Source organism: Lissotriton helveticus, chromosome 4_1 (assembly GCF_964261635.1).
Source record: "Lissotriton helveticus chromosome 4_1, aLisHel1.1, whole genome shotgun sequence".
Lineage (NCBI taxonomy): Eukaryota > Metazoa > Chordata > Amphibia > Caudata > Salamandridae > Lissotriton > Lissotriton helveticus.
Window position 1 is genome coordinate 1,725,581,952 of NC_136063.1, and position 22,772 is coordinate 1,725,604,723.

Consider the following 22,772-nt stretch of genomic DNA (forward strand, 5'->3'; position numbering starts at 1 on the left):
GGCCATGCACCCAACACCCTGCAGGTGGCCAATCCCCCATGGATCATCATTCCTTATTTTATTTTTTTGGGTTTATGTGGGATAACTTGGTACTACAGCAGTAACAAGTGTAAGCAATACTGCAGGACCTCACAAGCTTCATTTATTGAAGATTGTGTGGGCTTGCAGTATTACCAATCCTCCTCTGGGAGTCCTGGGTACTTCATGAGGGCCCCACTGGGTCTCCCAGGAGTTTTACGTATCCACAGCAGAAATGTTTTTTTTTACTATTTGGCATGTGAGTGTGTCCCTCTATTCCCCATTCACCCCCAAGAAGTGCCAGAGTGTCACAGTACCTCCTATTGTTTGGCAGATTTTGTGACGATTCATCAAACGGGGCCAAAGTTATTAGCAAAACAAACAATGCTTTCTACATAGAAACCTCGAGTTATCTATAATTGCACAGTGGTGACCGCCACCATGTAAAATAAGTATATTTATGCCATGACAGTGAAAAGCAATGCTGCCAAATAATTTATTATTTCGAGCAACTGTACTAACAAACACACATTTACACATATATTTCTACAGTACCAAGCTCAAATTTGAGACTAATACAGTGAAGGTGAACTGATATGTGAAAAACGCTTTTACAGCCTCACAGATTGCGTGTAACAACTACTTTATTCTGGAAACCTACTTTCTTAATAGTCATGAGGTCTCTTCAAAGTGATTTTACCATACTGCACAAATTTAACTGCACCTTGTTTTTGGTTAAATATCTATTGTTTAAACAAATAAATATGAACTGTACAATTACCTAAACCGTACATGCAGACGTGTAGAGTATAATATGCAATTTCTTACCATTTTGGAGGGTGGGGGAAGATAATTGCGACTTCCTGCACAACAATGGTAATAAATAGCACATTACACTGTGCACATCTCCATACTTATATATAAAGATGTTCTGCCTAGTGGCCTGTGTAAAGGGTTGATTATTACTTCGATCAAGTTCTTCTTTAACCAGGGTGTATACACATCATTCTAATTTAAGTAGCAATTGCCATAAAAATAATTAAGATTGAAAGTTGTTCAAAGTTTCTTTAAGAGTACACTTAATTCTGGAGTTGCCCTCCTCAAAAAGTTAGCAACATAAATTCAATTTGAACTGGTTGGAATTGTAGGTCCTCCTTAAGATCTAATCAGAGAAGTGGAATGGGCATTTTGCTTCTTCACGATGAAAATATTAGTCCTGCTGCTAGAGCCTACAAAATGGTTCGTAGATGTTGAGGTGGGATGATCTAGGACAAAAATAATTTTTGCATTATATTCTTCTTGTTTCACTCACCCCAGATCCATGAGTCCCCTTTGCTTTCTATTTGTTTTCAATGCTAGTTTTATCACCAAGTAATACTGCACAATATTCTTTATGTTTTGGAGCATGAGGCACTGATCAGCAAAGCTGATAGATCCAAGATATTGAATCTTTGTTGTATGCAATGGGTCGTACATAATGAGAGCAATGTGCTTCATAGCAAGGTGAGCGAAATATATGATGCACAATTGCAGTCTCAAATAAGCATTTGGATTGAAATGCTGGGATTTTTGTTGCTGAGGTTTTTTTGGGTACCAGAGGGAAGCATTTGGTTGGAACTTCCTAGATCATAAGAAACACTTCATCTAAGCTAGTCACATTTTAGATTCAATTACGCAAATCAAGAATTTATGAAAGTACATTAGCTTTTACTGTACTGTAACACATTAGAAATAATATCTGTGAGCTAACAGAGCCAAAATATGAAGCTGCAATTGACTCTATTAAATTAATTGAAGAATTGGCAAAATATTTAGCTTAGAGCATCCAATAGCAGTAAATTAATCGCAATAAACAACCATATTAAAGTTGGCATCTGTTCAGCAGCTATGCTCACTGAAATTTTTCTTGGAGTTGGCATGCTAAAATCTGTATATTACAGAACAGTGTGGACACTTAAGTGGCATGTGACATGAGCCATTGCATTCAACATGACTGTCTCAGTTTTTAGTAATTGGCATTTGTCTTTTACTTTTTAAGTGTAATAATGTGCTGTGTGGTGCATGGCTAACAGCTTAAGATGGTGGAGAATCAAATCCGAGCTCCGAACCAAGACCCGCATAAACTGATGTAATCTGATGTACAAACGGCCCCTGACATCTGGGACAATATTCCTCCTTGTCACGTCTCTCATCCGGAGGGTTAAAACGAGCCACTGGCAGCAAGCCATACAGTGCCTTTACAAAGGGCTGATTCTGCATCACGACCTAGTAGGGTGAGAACTGCCAGCGAGTGTAGGTGATGGAGAGGCCGAAACTAAGGAGCATGGACTGAGGAGGCTGGCGCACATCAAGTGGTGCCTCAAGCCCAACAGACAGTGATGTGTGTTCTAGCACTGAGAGAGGAAGTAGTAGCTGATACTCTCCTTCTGGGCCGAGGCTTTTCCACCTTGGTGCAGATGAGATAACCTGGCCACCTGCCCTACAGCCCAAAGGAGAAGACCACAAATCTAGCCTGGTCACCCACTACGGCCTGCAAGTGCACAGGTGGGGTCTGACTTCAGAGGGCTTAGCTGCACTGTGGAGGCTGGCCACAGTGTGTGGCCAATGTCCTGGATCCAGTGGGCAGGTATAGAGCCACTGGCCATGGTGGAGCAATCCTGTCAGGGGAGAATTGCCGCTGGTGAGGCTTAGAACTCAAGGGTAACTGTGTGTGCTCACCAGCATGGGACGACACCTGGTGGTCCTTGGCGCTCTGACCCACACCCACCACCACAGACCCTGCCCACCCCCTCAGAATCATCGGGGACAGCAAATGGACTATGAAATAACAAGTCAACGCACCCACCTACTCCTGCTTCCACACCCTCTGCATGCTGTGCAAGATCTTCAGATGGATCCCCAGCGACAGCGGGAAAATCGCCACTCAAGCCCTCATCGCCATCCCGCTAGACTACGGAACCACACTCTACACCGGGATCACCATTTAACTCCTCAAGAGTCTCCAGACTATACAAAATGCTGTCGCCAAACTCATCCTCAATCTCCCCAGATGGACCCACATCACACCCTACCTCAAAAACATCCAGTGGCTCCCCTTACAGAAGAAATGTCAGTTCAAGATGCTGACCTTCGCCTACAATGCCCTCCATGACCTGGGCCCAGCCTACATCAACCACCGCCTCCACTTCTACTAGCCCGCCAGACCACTGCGATCCGATTCCTGCACAATGGCTCACATTCCCCCCCATCAGCCGGACCCTCTGCGGAGGTTGGGAATGCTCCTACCTCACCGCCAAGCCCTGGAACGATCTCTACCTATGAACTGCACCAGCACTGGTCGACATTAGGAAGGGACCTAAGACCCTGCTCTTCGACTAGAGACCCAGGAGACTTTAGCACTTGTATACCTCCTAGGGCTATTAGCAGCACTCTATAAATACTGATTGATTAATTGCTTGACAACCGCTCAGCAACATACCTTGGATAGGAGCTGAGCCAGACAGAGACCTGGCTGTAGGAAATTGGTTCTCTAGTTGATAGAGGTATGCAGCCTTTCAAGATAGGGACTACAATCATAGTGAGTGTAAGCTAGATACTCACTAAAATATAACCTGTGCTCACCCTCCTGTAGCTTGGCACAGAACAGTTAGGCTTATCGAAATAGGGAATGTATAAAGTATTTGTGCAACACTCATAATAACACAAGGAAAACAACACAAAAAATACTCCACACAGGTTTTGAAAAATAGAGAATATTTGAATGAGAAAATCAAGACCAAAATGATAATGATTTAAAAAGTAAAATCGGAGGTATGAATTTTTAAAGAATACATCAAAAAGTAGTGCTTAGAAGTCAATAGTGCCTCGGGGTTTTTTGAGGTCTCACTAGACTGGGGTCAATCCAAAGGCCAAGCCGACCGCGATGGAGGGCAGGCCGACTACAGGATGCAGATAGATCCTGCTGACAAAGTACCTTGGATAGTGCAAACATCGACGTTGAAGACTCGCTGCAAGCATTTAAGGAGGCGCCGCTTCATTGTTGATCTTGTGGATGGAGGTGAAGCATTAGCACTGATCCATGCAGTTGATGAAGGCGTTGGCGTCTAACCCCTTTATGATGCAGGCTCTGCATCAATGTTGAACCGCAATGTCTGTTGGTGTCAAGCAGTGCAGTCCGTCGAGGCGCTATTGTTGATTGGCGTTGAAGGGCCATGCATTGGTTCTGGTCAGCGCAAAGTCGTCCCTGCGTCGAGGTTGAAACAGAAACTGCTACAGAACCCACTTCAGTGACCCAGGACTTAATGGGCACCTCAGGCAAGGGAGGACTCACAGATGGTAGAATCCAGCAGCAGCAGGTTTGCAGGAAGTCTTTGATAGGCCTAAGACTTCCGAGCAGGGGGCAAGTTACCAAGCCCTTGGAGTCTCTCTAGGTTCAAGTGAGATGGATCCAGTTATTGTCCTCAGAAGGGCAGCTCAACAAAATACAGAAACAGTTCCTTCAGAACAGTCAGTTAAGCAGCATTGCAATCCTTAGAGCACAGCAATCTTTACTCCTGGGAGAGTTCTTTACAGGTCCTGTAATGTACTGTCTAGGTAAGGACAGAGCCCAATACTTATACCCAAATGTGCCTTTACTGTAGGGGTGACTCCAAAGCAGACACTCAAGGTGCACAGGCCCCCTTTCTACCACAGCCCTGACTGCCAGGCTCTCTGTGGGGGTAATGAGACCTTTGTGTGTGAAACAGGACACTGCTTCTTCAAGTTTAAGGGACAGCTCCCCCTACAGCTTCCTGCCCAGGAAGAGCTATCAGAATGTAGATGAATGCAAATAGGTTTTCTATCACACCCTCCCTTCCTGTTCTTGTGGCTGTCTAGAAGGGATGCACAAAGTGTAGCTGTCAACCATCCCAGGAGTGTATTGGAGGCAGACTGCAAGGTACACAGAGCAGTAAGACCAGAGAAATGTCCACTTTCTAAAAGTGCAGTTCTAAAAAAGTAATGTTCAATTCAACTTTACCAGTAATGAAGATTTATCATTTCCATTCCAAAGATAAAAAACATGATACAGATTCTCCTTTCTAATCAGGAATTATAGCTTAAACGTGTGTTAAGGAATTCCTAATATTAGCCTATAAGAGGAGTAGGCCTCACAGTAGTGAAAATTGAATTTAGCTGTTTGCAGTGTCAAGTCATTTTCCCAAAACTTTGCAGTTGTACCCCAATTGGCAATAACTTTAGTACTCCCTGTAAGTCCCTAGTAAGTGGTACAAAAAGGCTAAAGAGGGTCCTTAAAGTGTGCAGCACAAATTGGGCCTCCCTAAAGGACCCCTCATCAAACACATACAGACTGCCACTGCAGGCTGCCTGTCGCGGTGCAAACAAAATGAAAACACTACATGGTACACATCCCTGTGTACCACGCCCACAGCTTGACACACACCTAGTCACCCCTATAACAGGCCTTGCACCTCTAAGGCAGGGTGCACTATACTGCATGAGCAGATATGCCCCTGTGCTGGACAGCTCTATTGATGCCAGTACAAGTGAACAGGGAAGCCATTTTAAGTACATGTGCTTAGCACTGGTGAAAACTAGTTGCTCAGCTACATGATAACTTCACTGGAAATAGGGATTTTTGGTATCAAACATCCCGCATTAATAAACCCACACTGATGCCAGTGTTGGATTTATTAATAAATGCACACAGAGGGTGCCTTTGAGGTGCCCCTGAAAACCTACTAACTGCTGATGTACACGTTTCTGACCCCAAGAGTGAAGGCCTTTGCTCTCAGGAGGTGAGGAAAAAGCTTGCTTGGGCAGAGGGTCTTTATACCTCCTACAACAGGATGACCTGCAGATTAGCATTCCAACCAGGGTAGTGTCAGAGAGCCCACCGCCTTTGGTATGGGAATCTGGCTTCCCTCACAGGAGATAAAGCCGAGCCTCTTTGTCCAGAGCCCTTTCGCACCTGGACAGGCAGGAAAATTAGCTAGTCAGAGAGGCGTGTCCACCCTCAGGCTAGTACCACCAATAAGGTGGGCTACCTGAAGTGCAAGTGACATTTCAGAGTTAGCCATCTTGATAAAGGCAAACTTAAGAACTCTGGGACATGATTATGCCCACTTGCCACCGGAAGTGGTTATGTAAGGGGCATACTGACCCCAGGGGTATTGACCTTACACTCCTCAAACACCCCTAAATTCAGTATTTAGGGGAGCTCCTGGCACCAGAGAAGCAGATCCTGCTGACCCACGAAGAAGGACACTGAAGAGCCACGAAAGCAAAGACTGAAGAAGAGCAACTAACTTAGCACCAGCCCTGTCTGCTGTTGCCCATCGAATAGAGCCAAAGTTGTCTTGTCCTGCAATCTGTTGTGCCTCCAAAGCCTTGGAGGACTGCCTACTTTTCACAAAGATGCAGGGACTTCCGTGGGGTAGTGGAGCTGCTCCCCTTCAACCTGCAGGCACCTCAAAAAGAAGTGCAAGGACTCTAGAATCATCAAAACCCGACACATCCAAGCACCACTGCACGAGCCCCCAGCCCAAGTCAAAGTGGGTCAATGGTGTCAGCGTGGTCCCCAAGCACTCAAGAGACCGAGTCCACTTTGGTTTCACCCCTCGTGAACTCCCTGCCACCGCCTGGGGCTCTGTTTGCAAGCCCCTTCAACCGCAAGTGCTGCTGAAAGAAGAAATCCAACACCTTAAACACTCTCTGAACCCGGTTGCCCCGGTCCAAGTAGAAAAGGACCACCAGTGTCCCCAGGTCCCCTAGCATTTCAAGACTTGAACCCTCTGGTTAGTTCAACTTGACTGACCTCCCAATCCAAACCTGCAGCCTCTTTTCCCTTCGACTGATCCCCATTGACTAACATTGGGCACCAAACGCTGTATTGCACCACTGCACCCAGCCGCCCTAGTACCGCTGGTGGTGACCTGCTGGTGCTGCCATTGTACTTGCCCAATACTCACCATGAGTCTGGTAGATTGGTCTTGTCAGTTGCTGTACTCTACCTGAATGATGTACTTGTTTTTCCTCCTATTGAAAACATTGTCGTTCCTGAAAAATGCACTACGGGTTGACTTTTTAAATATAAGAGTATTTCTTTGCAAAACGTACTTACCTGATTGTATTGATTCTGGTGCCTAAACATTTATAAAGTTATGTGTAATTTTTATAAATTGGTGTGGATTTTCCTATAGAGTTGTGTACATCAGTTATTGGCTATTACGTGTATTTGCAGATTTCTAACATTCCTCTCCGATAAGTCTAAGGCTGCTCAACCACACTTCCCCTTAGAAGAGCACCTTGGGATTGCTAGAGCAAGCTCCTGTCCACTCATAAGGGAATAATTGGACTCTTTGCACAATATAACTCTTTTTAGTATATCAAATAAAGAACCAGCTCCCTAAACTGGTCCACTAGTAGCATTTAGATTACAGGCCCTGGATATATGGTATACCACTTTACTAGGGACTTACTGGTAAACTAAATATGCCAATCCTGTATACACAAATGTCACAGTATTTAGAGGAGAAACACATGCACTTTAGCACTGGTCAGCAGTGATATAAAGTGCTCAGTGTCCTAAGACCAACAACACCATACAGCACAACTTGGAGGTTAGCAGGCAAAAGGTTTGGGGGAAGACCACTATAAGGATAACAGGTCTATCAGAAGGGGAGACTTGCGGTCTGATTTCCTGGTGTCCCCTTTCTACCGCCTCCTACTGAGGTACCTAAATTTCACAAACCCCCAAAGGATTATACTCACAATTACTAAATATCGTTCATCAATAATCAGTCGATTGGCAGTGTAGAAAGTTCAAGCGTTTATTAAACAAATAATACTCTGCCAGAGGAGCTCCCAACGACCTCACACCCCGAGGACCGCAGAGAGACTGCTGGCACATTGTCAGGTCAACACATATATATTATCACAATTTGCAACCGTTACCTAAGATGGAAAAGTACAAGTTGGTACAAGAGGTGGCAAGGGATATGCCCATATATGGCACACAAAGCGTCTATCTGAGCTCAGTATAGCAAGGTCACGCCGGTCGACTCCCTTCTGGTAGTTTCGGTGAGAGTCCGTACAGCGCTTGCAAGAATGTGCTTATCTGGCCGGCCCCCTCCTACAACCTTGACGGGGCCCGAAAGCAGAAGCAGCTGCTCGCTACATGTGTTTAGCTATTTCTCATGAGAACGGGGAGATGCGAAAATGCAGAGCCATGGAGGGTTTTATAAACAGTGCTACGAGTTGGCTGAACAAAATGGCGCCGGTCCTGTTGACCGACTCTTACCTATTTACAAGGAGAGCAGAGAAATGCTTATATTGAAAAGTGACAGAATGTAACGAAAAGGGTGTCTTATGCCATAGGGGCGCTTTCAGTATGTTAATTAGTTGCATCACACTGAACACTGACTGAGAAACTACAATCTATTTCCCAGTGTAAGGCCTAATCTAATTCTTGTTCCTCAAACCCTACTTTTAGCATGATGAAGCTAATAACAGAGGTCACTAATCGTCGAAGAGATCTTCGTCCATTCTCATAAGTTCACGGACCTCCTGCTGGAGCATCTGAGCTTTGGTGGGGGTTGCTGAAGGGGCGACAGCTGCTGTTAATCTAGAGGCACAATATGAACAGCACGCAGGACCGCACTGCAGACAGAGACAGCAGACAAAAAGGATACCTGCCGCTCCACCCAAAATCAGTAATACCTTCCAACCCCAAGTACCCAGAAGACCCCAGAACCACCCAGACAGGGATCAGGACCCATTGTCTACATGCATCTCTGCTGCTATGCGATGGAGCTTCTGAATGGGCAAATGGACAGTAGGGGCGGAGTCTGGAATGTAAACACAGCAAGAGCTGCCGATCACCCGGCATGCTCCGCCTTGATCGGCCAAGATAACGTCCATGCCATACCATACGGTTCTGAAGCGCCACGAGTCTGGTCGCCTGAAGCTCAACCGTTAGATTGGCCATGATATCAGTAGTGATGTTAATGACATTTTCTACTATTCTAGACAACCGTCTTATTTCTCTGCTGTTAAAGATCGGTCCCCAGAATGGGACCAAGCCTTTGCTGAAGTCTGTGAACTGCTCCAGGGAGGTGTCGGTCTGATCAACTTCGGTTGCTATGAGCTGTCTACGTGGCCTATTGGGTACTGCTCCCGTTGAGTATAACTGGAGTGTTCTATGATAATCAGACGGTGCTATATATACAGGTGGGTACAGGAAGGACAGATAACAGTGCCCGGCCCAACCACGGGGTAACCAAGTATAAGCATTTTCCCCACATACAAAATACACATTGGGTGGCGTCAACAAAGGTGGACTGCTGAGTATATTCATCTGCTAGGTATAATTACAAATACTGTCACCAACCTGTACATGCCCCATTCCCTGTACACAGAAATCAGAGGAAGTATTCAGAATAGGAATGGGTACAATGCGTTCGCTTGTAACATTTCGATCAACAAAAAGCTGGAAATATTGGGTGGAATTAAATTGATTAAAATCATAGAGTTCATCCTGCAACCAAGTACTATTCCAAACCTCCATATACCTGTTCATACAAGCCTGAGGATCTAAGGATCCCCGTCCCCCATTGCCTTGGGGGTCAAATCCCTCATGTGCCCTAATGTACGCTAAAATCATATTATAGTCGGTGTAAACAAACTGCTTGTAATTTTCTATATAACGATTGTACATGGCGGTAAATAGTTTGAACCAAGCTTCACAACTCCCTAAATAGGAGAGAGGTAACGAGAGGAACAGATCATGATTGTGCACAACAGAAGGCAGAAGTCCACAAACCCAGCAGTCAGTGGTGTTGGTGGTGCTGTGCGTTTGGTGCAGCATTTCTTAAAATATATTTTTCGCATAGGTCTGGCGATGTCTTTCTTTGTGGGGTGCTAAAGTATGCATAAAATGCTCAGGAGGAGCAACAGTTGACATCATCATTGACTGCATTGGGTGTTTATATTCTAAGTATATAAAACCCCCCATAAAGATTGCTAAAATCACTGCAATTGTAACTACAAAAGCTATTTTCACACGCATGGTCCAACTGGAAAACATTGGTTCGTAAAAAGGCAAATACCTAGGAGCTAAAGGTAATTCTTCCTCAAATACAAGACGACCAAAAGGGTACATTCCTAGCTAAATATCCGAAGTAATTAAGTTGGGCCAGAACAACCTTCCTGCCAGAGGGTTCTTCTCCCTGTGTCCTTCAAAAGCCTCACAGGCAGACTTATAAAAACATCCGACGACGTCCCACGATGTAGATCTTTCAAATACATTTTTATTTAAACAACCTGGCCATGGCAAGAACAGAGTCTTTCTTTCTGAACAGAGCACAGTATCAATGTTCCAGCTCTCAACTAGTTCAGTCCAGTGTCTCGCTCAGTACCACAGATTAGAATCTAGCAAACCCTACTTTTATCCAAGTCTTTCCTTATCTCCTAACAGTGTCATCTGAGGTACTGTGATGTTTTCTTGGCCGCAGGTTGTAACGGACATGACCGGCCACTTCCTGATCAGGGAATAACAAAGGGGAAGGTACAATACCTTCGTCAGAACCGCTGCCAACCGAATCAACATGGACAGGGCCAGGGGCAATTGCAGATTCTCCAGAGACTGCCCCGTCCGGCCCTATTTCTCCTTCAGCTCCGATTTCACGAGCGTCGGAGAATGGTACAAATGCAACAGCTCTCTCGCCCTCCTGAGTCAGGATTACTGCAGGGTGTCGCTGGTCATAAGGAAGTGGGAGAGGGACTCTTTTTAGGTGGGACACATGGATCCAGTGTTGTTTCCCATCCACTTTCACTGCAGTCCGTGTGGCCAACAGTATCTGGTGTGGCTCAGACCATCTCGGAGCCAAGCAGGAGTCTCGATCGTATTTCTTGACCAGTACCCACTGGCCGGGTTCCAGGCGATGTCCGGGGCCCTCTGGCAGAGGTTGCAGTACAGATGCTACCTGCTGATGAATAGAACGAAGATCTTTAGTCAAAATATACAAGTAATCGATCAACATAGGGTATTCAACATCAGTAAACTATCTCGGCCTAGGCACGCTCCACACACTAGCGGGTCGCCCAAAGACTATCTCGTAGGGAGATAAGCCAGAGCGTGAATGAGGGGTGACCCACAGGGACATAAGAGCTAATGGGAGGGTGTCAGGCCATTTTAAACCAGTGCTCTCTTGGATTTTCCCCATCTTCAATTTCAATATCCCATTATATTTTTCAACTAGTCCTGCTGACTGGGGGTGTCTGGCTGCGTGGAATTTTTGTTTTATCTGGAGCCCATTGCATATACATTGCACAAGGGCCCCATGGAAATGCCCGCCGTTATCAGACCAGATCAAGCGAGGCAATCCGAAGCGTGGGATGAACTCCTTTACAAGGGCTTTTGCGGTTGCCAGGGCAGTATTTTCTTTCGTAGGGTGCGCCTCAACCCATTTGCTGAGGGCGCATACCACCACCAGTACATACTTTAAGTTATTGACGCGCTCCATATGGATGTAATCCATCTGGAGCACCTCAAATGGCAATGTCGGTGGTGCAAAATTCCCATTCAGAACAGGTTCCCCTTTCCCCGGGTTAAGTTGCAGGCAAACCATGCAATATTGAACCAGACGTACAGCTGTTCTCTGTATATTGGGGTTATTCCAAACGGGATCCAACAAGGCACAAATGCCTTTTGCTCCGACATGAGCTTGTCCGTGGGCCATAGTGACAACAGCCTGTACCATAGCATTGGGCAGCAACCATCGCTGTTTGTCCGTCAAATCCACCCAACAATTATTCTCGGCCAACCGTCCCACTTCCTGCTCCCATCTGTCTAACTCCACTGTGGTTGCTTCTTTCTGAATTTCTTGCACACTTTCAATAGTATTATTAAACAAGTCGGACTCCCCCACCCATCTTGCAGAGGAGTTTACATACATAGAGGACACCATCGACGGGGCTGTTTGTTTAGCTACCTGATCTGCAAAAGCATTACCCTCTCCCACTTCATCCACCACTGTTTTATGTGCACTACATTTTACGATTGCTACTTTCTTGGGCAGAGTCAATCCTGCAAGTAATCGTAATACCAAGGGTCCATTCTGTATTTTCTGACCATGTGAGGTGAGAAACCCCCGCTCGCTCCATAACCTCCCAAAGCTATGGGCCACACCGAAGGCATATTGGCTGTCCGTGAATATGTTGACCTCTAATCCCTCACTTAGCTCACAGGCACGTAGTAAAGCCATCAACTCAGCAGCTTGAGCTGATCGATGGGGTATTCGGAATGTTTCAACTACTGTTTTTAGAGTGGTAATCGCATATGCAGCTGTCGTTGTGCCATCTGCTAATTTAAAACAAGAACCGTCCACATACAATTCCCCTTGGGGTTCAGATAAGGGAATGTCTGTGAGATCAATTCTTCCCTTCGTTTCCTCTTCTGTCCTGAAGATACAATCATGGACATCATTCACCTGTTCCTCCGAAGGGAGAGGTAACAGTGTAGCCGGATTCAATGTGGCACAACACTTAATGGTCACATGTGGAGCAAACAAAGTCAATTCATAACCCGTGAGGCGCGCGCTTGTCAGATGCTGTGTTTTTGTTTTGTTTAATAATGCATCCACAGCATGCGGCACCATCACGGTCAAATTAGAATTTAGAACAAGCCCTTCTGATTGCCTGATGGCCGTTGCTACAGCCGCCGTGGCCCTCAGGCAACTGGGAAGTGCTCTAGCCACATTATCCAATGTGGCTGAAAAATAGGCACACGGTTTTTGCTTACCACCAAAACCCTTTGTCAACACTGAAAGCGAACAACCGTCGACCTCGTGCACATATAGTACAAAAGGTTTACGGTAATCAGGAGTTCCAAGAACAGGAGCAGAACACCGAGCAAATTTTAGAGACGCAAAGGCAGACTGACATTCATCAGTCCAAGGGAGGGGTTCATGCACATCTTTAGTGGTTAAGTGTAGCAAAGGTTTAGCAAGAAGGGAAAAATTAGGAATCCATTGATGACAATAAGAGGTAATGCCAAGAAAAGCACAGACTTCACGTTGAGTACAAGGCACAGGCATGTTCGAGATGGTAGTAATTCGTTCAGGTGATAGACGCCTACCCTTCTTCGATAGTAAGTGGCCTAGGTAGGTCACTTCCTGTCGACAATATTGGAACTTGGACAAGGAAACTTTATTACCTCTGTCCGCCAGATGATGTAGTAATTTAACTGTGGCATCTTTACAACCCTCTTCAGTGTCAGACGCGATCAATAAATCATCAACGTATTGCAAGAGCACGCTACCATCAGGCAAGGACAGGTCATCCAAGACAGCCTTAAGGGCTTGGCTATAGATGCTGGGGCTTTCGGTATAGCCTTGAGGAGCGCGACAAAATCTGAAGCTTCGGCCAGATAATGAGAATTTGAAGATCTGCCTACTATCCGGATCGATAGGAATGCTAAAGAAAGCGTTCTTCAAATCGATCACGGAGAAATACTTAGCAGTGGGGGGTATCATAGTAAGGATGGTAGTGATGTCAGACACCACTGGAAATTGGGGCACCACTATCTTGTTAACTTCCCTTAAATCAATCACAAAACGATAGACATCAATATTTTCAGAGGTCCCTGTCTCAGGAGCTTTTTTCAAAATAGGCAGGATAGGGCTATTACAGATGTTCGATGCGGTTTCTTCAACCACCCCTTTATCAATCAAGTCTTGTATTGTAAAAAGCAAAGCTCGTTCTCCCGCTGGGGAGATCTTGTATTGCGGTATGCGGGGCAACCTAGCACCGGGTTTTAATGTAATGCGGACAGGAGGGATATCCAGTTTACCAACATCCGTATCTCCTGTCACCCACAAACTGGGTGGTATGCCCGCAAATTCAGACGGCAATGGGTCATTTTTAGCAAAAAACTGTCTTGTACTTACATCGGGATTTTGAATAGTCAAATGAACTCCATCTGGAGAGCAATGTATTTTAGCGTTCAATCTTTTTAACATATCCAAACCCAAAAGATTCTCTCCACAACTGAAGTTAAAAGGAATGGAGAGTCCATAGTGAACGGGCCAATCATGAAAGGGAGAGGCTGAGAGATGGGGCTGATTACAGGAACTCCTGAAAATCCCACTGAAACATTATTTTGCCCGGACAGAGCGGCCCCTGGGACCAACGAGCAAGCAACCGAACTATTCATTGCTTCTGTGTCAATCAAGAACTTATCAGTGGTCCCCATCAACTCCCCTGTCACATAGGGTCCCTGCTGATTGACCGGTATCGACACTTGGCCCCCACTCTGTCCTTGGCTGTCCTATATATCTCCGAATTTATCCTGATCCTCGGAACCATAATCTTCATTGTAGTACTGCCTACCTGTGCCTCATGCTTTATCGAAATGGTTTCGTTCGTGTTCTCCCTGCGCAGCTCCTTCCCTGTGCATATCACTGCGGTCTGAGCCGCCTCGTCCTCGACCCCTCCTTCGAACAGCTCCGTTCTGTTCTAATAACAACGGACACTGGTCTCTCCAATGGCCCTCCTGTCGGCAATACGCGCACTGATTGGGTCCCCATCGGGAGGGTTGACCCCCTCCTCCTCCTCTGGAGACCGGCCCGCTGGACCCGGGCCCTCTGGCGCCTCTCCCTGTGCCTCGACCCCTCATAACTTGCTGCAACAACACTCGAGTTTTGAGATCCTTAGTCTTCTTTTCATCCTTATCCTTACTCTCATTTTCCCTGTGCTCGTAATACTGGGCCATGCTTAATATGATAGAAGGGGAGGACGTAGTCCATGTGCTTTCGGCAGTTTGCAGTCGGGTCAAAATCTCGGGCATCAGATTTGTTACAAATCTATTCACAAACAATCGTATTCCACCCTCGCTAGCGAGGTCCTGACCACTAAAATCGATGAAAGTTCCCTCGAATCTGGTAAAGAAATCGGAGACACTTTCATCTTTCTTTTGCCTACAAGCAGTCAATTTATCCCAATCCACCTTTCGTGGAGGGATCAAGGTATGCATATAAGCTATGATCTTTGCGGGTAAGGCAATTATTTCAATATCCCCCGGCTTACGGTCTTGATCCCATGCCTTTAGCTCATCCTAGGTACCCCCCAACTCGGCCGCGTGGGGAGTATCATGGACTTGCCGCCATATATCTACCGGAACCAACAACCCGAAAAACAACTCAATATCTGCTAAAGTCATGACAGCGGAGGACGCTGCTTCTGTTAATTCCTTATAATAGGCAGTGGGATTCTTTCGGGGGTCCGGAAGTTGGTCTTTTAAAGCCAACACTTCACTTCGTTTCCATGGCGTATACACCCATTGTTCCTGAAACCTGGCTTCTACTCTGTCTCGTGTTATTACATTTTGATCATTACGTAGCTCAGTTATCTCAGGGTGATAAATGGGGTGCACCTCCCTCATGGGGTGCTGGGAACCTAACTGAGGGAACCGTGAAAAGAGTCTGCCTCGATAACCCACCAGAGTGTCAACATTCTTATAAACTTCTTCCAGGCTTAATTCAAATCTATGGGCACGGTCCTTAATGTCATACAAAATTTGTGGAGCTAATCCTCTCTCCCCAAAACACTGCTCCCAGATTTCAATGAGGAATCGGGACATGTGTCGCAGGGCAGTCTGTTGCATCACCGGCTCAAAATCTTTCATGGTACTCCATATGTCCGTTAAGGTGTATAATCTTTGTACATCCATCTAACTGCTTGGTCAGCTATTGCTTCTTTTTCTCCATAACCTACAGACCCTCTCGTAAATAACCGTCTAATACGCGAGCCCTCCGGATCCCCAATCGGACCCCGTCCCCTGCACTCGGGTGTTGTACTGGCTGACTGGGAAGTTCCTATGGGGCTAGGCATAGTTAATATCGTTGGGGAGACACCCGCCGCCCCCAAGGGGTGGCGTGTGTCTGGGATCAGGGTGGCTAAGTTCCTAGCAGAGGAAGCAACGGTACCCGGCACATCGGTGGGAGCCCGGGCGGGGCTCCCTCTTGAGCCGACGCCACAGGGGCTGTGGGCGTCGGGAGAGGCACCGCTGGATATATACGCTGTGGAGCATATGGCGGAGGGGGGCGAACATCCAACAGATCTTCTATCTCATCTTCAGCTTCCTTACGGACAACATAGCTCTTATCTACCTCCAACCGAAATTGTCTATCTAGGTACTCGATGTTCTGCTCGGTCTGGTTTTTATCATGCTCAATGGCTTTCTGAGTAATGGTCTGTCCTTGCTTCATTTTTACTAATTTCTCGGCCCTCACTCTTCTGCGGGTGGCCTCTTTCTGCCATGTCCTCAGGGTATCGAACATGGACTGTCTGCTGCGTTTTGCGAACAGACGTTCCTGCAAATAATTAATCTTTTTCTCATCGAAGGACCCGGTTAATGGCCACTGCAGCTCTACATTATCCTTGGTGTACTTGTGCCACAGACGATTAAACACCAAGGGGCCAATCCCGTGCTTACAGTACAAGTCATGGCTGGGAGTACCTTCCGGAGGGGCTGGCTGACTCTCATCTAATCTAGTACTATTTTGGCTCGTACAGCCAAAGCATAATTTACTGAAGCACGGCATTGTTTTACTACTGTTCTAATGGTAACTGTAGAAGGGAAAAAGGCAAGTTATTATTTACAATACTCTCACACATACATGGCCATGTTCAACTATTCACTCAACCAATCCTGAATACAAATAAACGAAAACAGAACACAGATAGGAATACAGACAAAACAAACCAATATAAACCAATGCTAGCCCATATCAAAGGACGGAGCCCGTCGACTCTCGTCTGTGGAGAACCGGTTTATTCCAAAGTCAAAGAACCAAAGGTCAAAAACAGCCTCACCATAGGGGCTGCCTAGAGATAGCCACACAAGTTTTTTTTCCGACCACAGACCGACCTACCGACCATCCAATGGCCTTCTTGGTTCACCTCCCGGACTATGCTGGCTTAGCCCGCTTTTTCAAGCACCGCTCCAGATCTGTCCGAGTGCTACCCAAGCCTGACCATCAGCATTTCAGAGGGCGATCCGGCCAGGTGTGAACGTTTCACAGGTCACACTTAGGCGTGTTAGTCATATCTCTATCAAATACAAAATAGGGGCGTCCGCCCGTGCCGTCTCACTACTGCCCCGTCAGACCCCCTTTCAAAATACCGCGATCTCCGTGGTCTATGACCACCAAATTCCAAAACCAAATGCAGAAGGATATCCGACACGAAACGAGACAAAACACTCACCTGGTGCACTCAGGTCCGATTGCAAATTTCTCCACTGCCAATCGATCTGTTCTTCTGGGTTTCACCCGTAGGACTCCGGCGTGGGGCCACTAGCAGTCAAGGCTTCTCCCAGGCAGAAAAGCGGAGCAACCCTCTTTCTTTGGTCAGTCCACCCCCCCGACCGAGAACACCCTTCGTAATGGAGTGGACACTAGTATCTACTGAACCACTAGTTCAAAATTGACAACCCTCATAGGCAGCCTGATTCATTCGATGTGGTATATATTATTCCGCCCCGTCAGGTGTCATGGCATATTCATAGGGAAGTCAAAAGCGTGTGGTATGCCTGCCTCACCCGAGGCTACCTCTGGTCCAGGTAGAAGTGTCCAGAAATAATAGGGAGGGTGAATTATTATAAAAGCAGTGTATCTCCAAAAGTTATTTAATGAAAAAGGGGATGACACTGTCGATTAAAAATGTTGATATATATATGTAATCGAGTAACTAGATTACCATATACCTATGTATATATGGGTGCGTCAACATGTTTCAGCTCTCTGGGCCCAGCCGGGTCTATAGAGCTTTCGTCAGGACAAAGAACAAACAAAAACATAAATGAGGTACTCACACTAGTAGTGTAGGTTCCTTTCGCTATTTTTTTTAGCGTTTCTTATTTTGTCACCTGAAAAATAGGAGCACAAACACATACAATCCAAAACATTGTGGTATTGTGGTTATGGTGATTAGGCATAATGCTTTTTTAGAGCACACATACTAGGATTACTAGTGAATTTTTATGCACCTATTATTTAGTTACATAAACTTTTTTTGCAAGGGAAAGGTGAAGGAGAACAGGTATTTACATTATATACAGAGAGCATGCTATTAATGCGTGTTAGCGATACTGCGCATCTAGTTGGAGTGGCGTGCAGAAACATTAGCGCGTTCTGTTGTGTGATATAAAAGACGCGCAATCAATGGTAAAAAAGCGGTACCTTAATAGGTTCTTTTGAGGACTTCAGCAAGGGTATGAGAGTCGCTAAGCGTGGTCTTTTCCACGTGGACCGCGATCTGGGCCCTGTGCTGACTCTGCCCCTGGTTACAGGCGGGGCTCCGTTTCTGGCCTTTTGTCAGCAGGGTCATGAACACAAAAGTAGGACTCCGATGTGTTCTCTCAAGATGGGCGCCACCTCTGGGCGTAAAACTAAGGATACTGATTATTGAGCATTGAGTGTTCATATTTCAGAGTTATTGTAAGGTTGAAACGATAAAAAATAATTCGTTTTTTTGAACATAAAGACATTTTGTATCTGTATGTAGAATGGGTTGTTATCCACATGTGGATTATGTTGTTAGATTCGTTCAACCAGATGTATTATGTACTGTGCTACACTTGATAGTGATGTTAATTAAACTGGCTCCATGGAATATTATCGTTCATTCCGGAAAGGTGGGTGCCCAGACGGTCTACCCACCTTTGCTCCTTTTCAAAGAGAACTTGTTCCGCATTGTTGTTTTTGTCTTGCAAAGTCTCGAGAACTGTCCAGCTCAGGTCATCACAGGTATGTCCGGCCTCCACAAAATGTGTACAGAGTTTTGTGTTATTTTTCTTCATTCTCACATTGCTCCTATGTTCCCCAATTCGTAGCTTCACTTTCCTGCACGTCATGCCTATGTATTGGCGTTTACAGGGACATGTGACCATATAAATGAGATGAGACGAATTACAGTTCGTGTGATGTTTCTGGGTCCATTTGAGAGTGTCTGTGAGTTGTAGAGTTTTAGTTGGTTTTGTAAACTTACATACACCGCAAGTGCCACATGGGTAATGTCCAACGACAGGTTGCATCCTGGCATCGCTTTTGACTGTAGGTGCTTGTTTTATTCTAGGTCTCGTGTGGACCAGGACGTCTTTTATGTTTTTTGTTCTCTTGTTTGCAAAATGTGGTTTTGGCCAGTCAAGTTGTCCGGAATTAATTATCTGCCAGTTTTTTCTGATCAGTTTTTGTACCTCATAAGTGGCGGGACAAAAAGTGGTAACACAGGTCACCAAGTCTTTTACTGGTTCCTTCACATTTGTTTGTAAGAGGCATTCACGTGGCTGATGCTTTGCCCTTTTCATGCATTTTTTGATCACTGATGGTGTGTAGTCCCTTTGTTTCAATTTTCGGCTCAGTTCCATTGCTTGTATTTGGTAATCACTGTCCTTGCTGCAGTTCCTTTTATGGCGTAGATATTGATTAAAGGGGAGATTATCCCGCAGTGGTCGTGGGTGGTAACTGTAGTACAAAAGCAGACTGTTTTTTGCTGTGGGTTTCGTAAAAGTTTTTGTTTCCAGTTTCCCATTCTCATGAAAGATTGTTAAATCCAGGAACGCTATGCTTTGGTTACTAGCTGTAAAAGTAAAATTGAGCCACCGGTCTCTAGCATTTAGCCATTCGATGAATTTGATCAGGTCTTCTTTGATGTCCCAGATTAGAAGGACATCATCGATGTATCGTTTCCAGTATATAATACTGGAAACGAAAGGATTGGTTGTGTTGAGTACCCAATTCTCTTCCAGTTGGCTTACATAGAGTCCTGCCACCGAAGGAGCGCAGGCACTCCCCATGGAGGTCCCATGGCTTTGTAAGAAGAGTTGTCCATTGTACTCGAAATAATTTTCCTTTAGAACTAGGCGGCAACACTCCATGATGAAATGACGTGGGGTTTTGTGTGGCCAATCTTGGCTGAACAGGAGGTCTTCCAACATTTGTAAGGTGTCCTCCTGAGGCAAGCTTGTATATAATGCCTCGACATCTAGACCCACCAGCAGCATTGTGTTTGGATTGTATTCAAAATCCACAATTTGTGTTAATAGATCTCTGGTATCTTTGAGATAAGTGGGAGTTCTTTGGACCAACTGTTTCAGGTACTCATCTACGAATTTCGAGAGAGGCTCTAACAAAGACCCGATCCCCGAAACAATGGGGCGTCCTGGTGGGGGGGACCTGTTCTTGTGGGTTTTTGGTAATGAATAAAAGAACGGCGTTTTTGGACTCTTTGGTGTTAAGAAATCTGCCTCTTTTTTCGAAATCCATCCACTCACCTCTGCCTCATGTACCATGATGGCGATGATGTTAGTCAATCTGTCGGTAGGGTCTTCCTCAATCTTCTTGTAGAAGTTCTCATCAGAAAGAAGTGATAGGCATTGCTGGTTATATCCTTCTTTTGACAGAATCACTATCCCTCCTCCCTTATCTGCTGGTTTTATGACGATTTCGTCATTATCCTTCAGGTCCATTAATGCAAGTCGTTCCTTTTTGTTCAGATTTTGGTATGTCTTTTTCTTCGGTCCTAGTTTATCAATCCCTTTCATGATTGCCTGCTCAAAAGTTTGTATTTCAATCGGCACTGTGGTCGATGGAGGACAGAACTTAGATTTTCTCCTCAGGTTTGTATCACCTTCGTTGTGTTGACAGTTGGATTCAGTGAAGAAAGCTTTTAATTTCAAAGTTCGACAGAATTCCGAAATTTCGCATTTCAATTTGAATCTGTCCGATGGAGGTGTCGGCACAAAGCCTAGTCCTTTATTAAGGACATTCATTTGATCCTCAGTAAGGTTGATGTCTGACAAGTTCACAACTAATGAGTCTTGTTGCTTGGACCAAAATCTGAACAAAAAGGAACGACTTGCATTAATTTTGAATACAATCCAAACACAATGCTGCTGGTGGGTCTAGATGTCGAGGCATTATATACAAGCTTGCCTCAGGAGGACACCTTACAAATGTTGGAAGACCTCCTGTTCAGCCAAGATTGGCCACACAAAACCCCACGTCATTTCATCATGGAGTGTTGCCGCCTAGTTCTAAAGGAAAATTATTTCGAGTACAATGGACAACTCTTCTTACAAAGCCATGGGACCTCCATGGGGAGTGCCTGCGCTCCTTCGGTGGCAGGACTCTATGTAAGCCAACTGGAAGAGAATTCGGTACTCAACACAACCAATCCTTTCGTTTCCAGTATTATATACTGGAAACGATACATCGATGATGTCCTTCTAATTTGGGACATCAAAGAAGACCTGATCAAATTCATCGAATGGCTAAATGCTAGAGACCGGTGGTTCAATTTTACTTTTACCGCTAGTAACCAAAGCATAGCGTTCCTGGATTTAACAATCTTTCATGAGAATGGGAAACTGGAAACAAAAACTTTTACGAAACCCACAGCAAAAAACAGTCTGCTTTCGTACTACAGTTACCACCCACGACCACTGCGGGATAATCATCCCCTTTAGTCAATATCTACGCCATAAAAGGAACTGCAGCAAGGACAGTGATTACCAAATACAAGCAATGGAACTGAGCCGAAAATTGAAACAAAGGGACTACACACCATCAGTGATCAAAAAATGCATGAAAAGGGCAAAGCATCAGCCACGTGAATGCCTCTTACAAACAAATGTGAAGGAACCAGTAAAAGACTTGGTGACCTGTGTTACCACTTTTTGTCCCGCCACTTATGAGGTACAAAAACTGATCAGAAAAAACTGGCAGATAATTAATTCCGGACAACTTGACTGGCCAAAACCACGTTTTGCAAACAAGAGAACAAAAAACATAAAAGACGTCCTGGTCCACACGAGACCTAGAATAAAACAAACACCTACAGTCATAAGAGATGCCAGGATGCAACCTGTCGTTGGACATTACCCATGTGGCACTTGCGGTGTATGTAAGTTTACAAAACCAACTAAAACTCTACAACTCACAGACACTCTCAAATGGACCCAGAAACATCACACGAACTGTAATTCGTCTCATCTCATTTATATGGTCACATGTCCCTGTAAACGCCAATACATAGGCATGACGTGCAGGAAAGTGAAGCTACGAATTGGGGAACATAGGAGCAATGTGAGAATGAAGAAAAATAACACAAAACTCTGTACACATTTTGTGGAGGCCGGACATACCTGTGATGACCTGAGCTGGACAGTTCTCGAGACTTTGCAAGACAAAAACAACAATGCGGAACAAGTTCTCTTTGAAAAGGAGCAAAGGTGGGTAGACCGTCTGGGCACCCACCTTTCCGGAATGAACGATAATATTCCATGGAGCCAGTTTAATTAACATCACTATCAAGTGTAGCACAGTACATAATACATCTGGTTGAACGAATCTAACAACATAATCCACATGTGGATAACAACCCATTCTACATACAGATACAAAGTGTCTTTATGTTCAAAAAAACGAATTATTTTTTATCGTTTCAACCTTACAATAACTCTGAAATATGAACACTCAATGCTCAATAATCAGTATCCTTAGTTTTACACCCAGAGGTGGCGCCCATCTTGAGAGAACACATCGGAGTCCTACTTTTGTGTTCATGACCCTGCTGACAAAAGGCCAGAAACGGAGCCCCGCCTGTAACCAGGGGCAGAGTCAGCACAGGGCCCAGATCGCGGTCCACGTGGAAAAGACCACGCTTAGCGACTCTCATACCCTTGCTGAAGTCCT